Consider the following 4,104-nt stretch of genomic DNA (forward strand, 5'->3'; position numbering starts at 1 on the left):
GAAAAAGCATAACCAAAATGAGATTCCTTCCACAAGAAGTAATGAAATGTGGCCCACAAGATGATGAAATCATGCAGTATCTGATTTTCATTTTGAAACGTTGCTTTTCGCTTTTACATTAGTTTAAAACCAACTCCTCCAACAGAGATCAATAAAAGATATGAATATTTTGATGTATCCACCAGGAAAGAGAACAATATATTCACTTTTAATGGCTAAAGATCTCAGCAGACTAATTCTTTCTAACATCGGCTTTAACAAGCTGTAGGAAAATATTTCCAGGTGTATATTAAATTTTCTAAATCAGCACTCAGGGTGCTGGAAAAGCACAGAGGAGGGGCTGACCTGGATGATCTACTTCCGGGTCACCCCCCCATCTCCGTGAGACGCACTTACCTAGCAACGCAGAGACAGCGCCTGCACACTGTTGCTCCTTCCCACCATAAGGATGGCCGAACTAGGACTTGTGGTTCCAGAGCCAGCAGCCCCGGGCATGACAGTGCCTCTGTCACGTGCTACCTGGGGTCCACAGGCAAATTAGTAACCAAGGCTAGCGTCAGTCCCAGCCCTCCCTGCTTCCTCGGTCCCTGGGTCCGCGGGTCCCACATATACTGCAATGCTGTACAGACTGCTGCTTCTACTTTGTTGGATTCCAAAGTTCTGTGGAGCCGGGCGTGGTGGCGCACGCCTGTAGTAATCCTAGCACTTGGGAGGCTGTGGCAGGAGGATCGCTGTGAGTTCGAGACCAGCCTGGCCTACATAGTGAGTTCCAGATCAGTCTCAACTACATAGTGAGACCCTGTCTCACAAAAACAAAAAACAAAACAAAACAAAGTTATGTGGAAGTAGGAAGATGACAGGCGGGAGGCCATTGTCGCTAAAGGAGGGGATGGGGTTCAGGGGCAGAGTGCTTGCAGAGCAGTTGGGAGGCCCTGGATGTGATCCCCAGTGTGGACTTGTGGGGGGAGGCCAGGTAGCTTGGATTGGTGTTGCTTGCTTTTCAAAGAAAATCTGCAGATTTGGCTGTTAACACAGAAAAAAAACAACTTCGACCCTGACGGTAAAACCACCAATTCAGGGATTATTACCCTTTCCATTCCATATATTTGATTCCTTTTAATTATCAGAGGAACCCAGTGATGTGGAATCTTCGTCTTCCTTCTACACATGTGAAAACTGAGGTACAAAAAGTTACAGAATTTTCCAGAAGCCACAGAGCCATCAGTGAACGAAGTAGGATTCTAGACAGAGCATCTGATTCCAAAGTTTAACCATCAGGCTTCATTGCTGCCTGCCCACCATACTGGGGGCCAGAGAGGGATTCTGAGCGAGTTCTTCTCTCTGCCTGCCTCACCATTTTTCCAGGCAGGCTGGGAAGACCAGGCCATAGCTCTGGTGCCAGCTCGTGGGTTCAGCCCATGAGGGCTGTTTACTTGTGTAAACTTAAGAACACACAACAGGCCTGGTGTGAGTACAGAGGGGAGTTGGCTTTTCTCACTCAGCCTTGGGGAAGGTGATCGTTCTGGGCCCTTCTAACTGAGTTCAAACCTGACATTTGCTCTTTAGGCCAAAGTGGGAGGGGCTCCCCCACTCCAAGCCAGGGCTGCTGAGGACCTGCCTGCCTGACTCCCTGCCGAACCAGATCCCTTCCCTGGCCTTCTTCCCCTAAATGATTTCCAAACTACAGTTTAAAAACAGTTCCTTTGGGGAATTATGAAAGCAGTAATGTTTTCAATAGAAAATTGTTGTATCAACAGAAAGGCATGAAAAATAAAATCACCAATTTCCCCATCACTCAGAGAGCCAGCATGAACATTTTAATGCTTTTCTTTCTTTGTTGTATGCATATAGACTATTTGGGTAGCACAACTGGACTCAACTGTGAAATGTAAATGTTTGTAGTGTGCATGCACTTTTAAAAAATTAAATACTACATTACCACAACCTCCCCATTTTAATTATTTAATTGAACAACATGATTTTTAATAACTAACAGTCTATGCCGCAAATGGTAACAAATCCTCTCTATGTTGGTGGACTTTCCTTTGCATCGATATCAAGCAACATTTCCCCCATGAATGTCTGGGCTGTGTGCAGGGATTATGACTCTCTCCCACCAATCAGACGACAGTGCCCCACCACTTCCCCCTAGATTTTTCTATATCAGAAAAGTTGGAATGCAAATAACTGGGGTTATCACAACTCAGAAGCAAATTCTGTTGTTCCGCTGTACAAGCAATGCCCTCCCAGAAGAGGTGAAAATGTCCTTTTTTGGAGTACATGGGTCGCCCCAGTGAAAAGCAAACCAACAGTTTCCTTTGACCCCCTTTCTCCCCACCCCAGCCCTTCTCTGGCCTTGTGTTCCTCTTTCCCCTAACTTCATTTTCAGCTTCTTTATCTCCCAGTTACTCCTCAACATGTTGTAATCTATTCTCCACTCCCACTGTTCTGCTGAAATAGCAGTTGCAAAATACAGCTATCCACTATTCTATGCCCTGAATTAATTTTCATTTTCACAAGTGATACGGAAACACATTCTCTTAGTTCAAATACTAACAATTTTTGTTACCTCTAATAATAGCTGACTCATAAAGAAGTCATTTCAAGGGTGGGGGATTTGGCTCAGTGGTTCTGCTACCTTCCTCACAAGCATAAGGACCCGAGTTCAATCCCTAGTACTGGAAAGAAAGAAATCATTTCAGATCTGAATCTAACCACTGCTCAGAATCCATTTGTTTTAGTTACTCATTTCAAGGTAACACACTCTGTTCAGAAAGGTCTTCCCTTCAGCTCAGTAAATCTTTCCCCAAGTCACTAATGAATTTGAACTTGTTCTAGATAGCAGATTTCAGGCTTAAGAAACTGTTACTGAAGTTCTTTATTTAGTCGTCTGAAGTCTCCTACGGCTGCTAGAGAATATAGAAACACCTCATTCATTTAAAATCCCTGGACAAAAGCAAAGTTATCTGGTAATAATGCTGCTCACATCTAAACCAACACACATAGAGACACACACATTCCCCGTGATTGTTACCATTGATATACATATTTAATTATTATACATAGTCATTGTTTAGTTTGTGGTAATTAGTAATAAATAAAAGTTGTTCAAATAAATCATTGAGTTAGGATTATTATTGGAACACTAGCCAACAAGTTTAATTTTTTATTTGTTTGTTTTGTACAAAGGGTAAGTAAATGTTTGAATTTTTAAAAATTTTACAGTAAGCTGGGCATGGTGGCACATGCCTGTAATCCCAGCACTTGGCAGGTTGAGGCAGGAGGACCACAGTGAGTTCAAGACCAGCCTGGGCTACATAGTGAGTTCCAGGTCAGTCTCGACTACATAGTGAGACCCTACCTCAAAAAAACAAAAAAAAAAATTTTTTTTTTTTTATAGTAAAAGACACTGTATTAGTTACTTTAGCCATTGCTAAGACAAAATACCCTAAACCCACAAGTTAAAGGAGGAAGATTTATTTCGGCTCACAGTTTATAGAGATTTTGGTCCATAGTCAGCTGGCTCCAAGACAGGGCAGCACAGTCGGGGGGAATCATGGAGAAGAAACAGCCTGTGGCATGGTAGGCAGAAGGCAGCAGGCAGCAAGCAGTCAGCAGTCACACTGCCTTTTCTTTCACCCCAGCCAGGCTACCACCCAGAACTATGCTAATCCAATCAGAATTTGGCACCACATGCCCTTAATCCAGTATCACACACCCAGGTCCAGCCACTCCAAAAAGCCGCACCTAAGAACACGTGAGGCTTTGAGAGGACATCTAGGTACAGCCATAATACACATTTCCAAGAACAATAGGATAAGTATGTTGGAATCCAGAGGGAGTATTTTGAAAGGAATTAGTGGCAATGAGTTTTTTTACTGTAATAAATGTTTTAAATTTACATATTCACCATATTTGTTGAATACCTTTCATTGATCGAGCGTTGGTGGCAGTTTCTGTCAGAAAATACTAAGGTGTGTCCTCATTCACCATATTCGCTGGATCTGGCCCCTGAAACTTCTGGCTTTCCCCTCAAAGTTTTTTTTGGGGTTTTTTTTTTTTTTTGGTTTTTTTTGGTACCAGGGATCGAACTCGGGTCCTTGC

This window comes from Fukomys damarensis, unplaced genomic scaffold, assembly GCF_012274545.1.
Source record: "Fukomys damarensis isolate Sample0158 unplaced genomic scaffold, DMR_v1.0_HiC HiC_scaffold_22, whole genome shotgun sequence".
NCBI classification, from domain to species: Eukaryota; Metazoa; Chordata; class Mammalia; order Rodentia; family Bathyergidae; genus Fukomys; species Fukomys damarensis.